The sequence below is a fragment of the Penaeus monodon genome, chromosome 32 (assembly GCF_015228065.2).
Source record: "Penaeus monodon isolate SGIC_2016 chromosome 32, NSTDA_Pmon_1, whole genome shotgun sequence".
NCBI classification, from domain to species: Eukaryota; Metazoa; Arthropoda; class Malacostraca; order Decapoda; family Penaeidae; genus Penaeus; species Penaeus monodon.
In genome coordinates, this window is record NC_051417.1 from 7,735,019 (window position 1) to 7,735,249 (window position 231).

The window sequence follows — 231 nt, forward strand, 5'->3', positions numbered from 1 at the left end:
CTTCATTAACCCACGTACCCACCGAGATTTTTCGCAAGACATTTATGGAATCATAATGTGCATCTGCAAGGGGTTTGTAGACAAATGCATGTTGTCCGAAGATCCCGTTCTCTTTGGCGTTGCACGTACAGCCTGCAGACGAAACTATTCAATTCCCCACAGAAGATGGTGACCATTAGGCACCTACAGAACATTTAAGAGATCCTCTGCAACCCCCGGCACCAGCACCAA

At 47.2% G+C, this 231-nt stretch overlaps 1 protein-coding gene across 1 annotated transcript in view; it reads right to left on the bottom strand.

Moving 5' to 3' along the window:
- LOC119593447 (crustacyanin-C1 subunit-like) overlaps positions 1–231 on the bottom strand; it is a 6,843-nt gene that overhangs the window by 2,821 nt on the left and 3,791 nt on the right. The gene's annotated exons all lie outside the window — the stretch shown is intronic.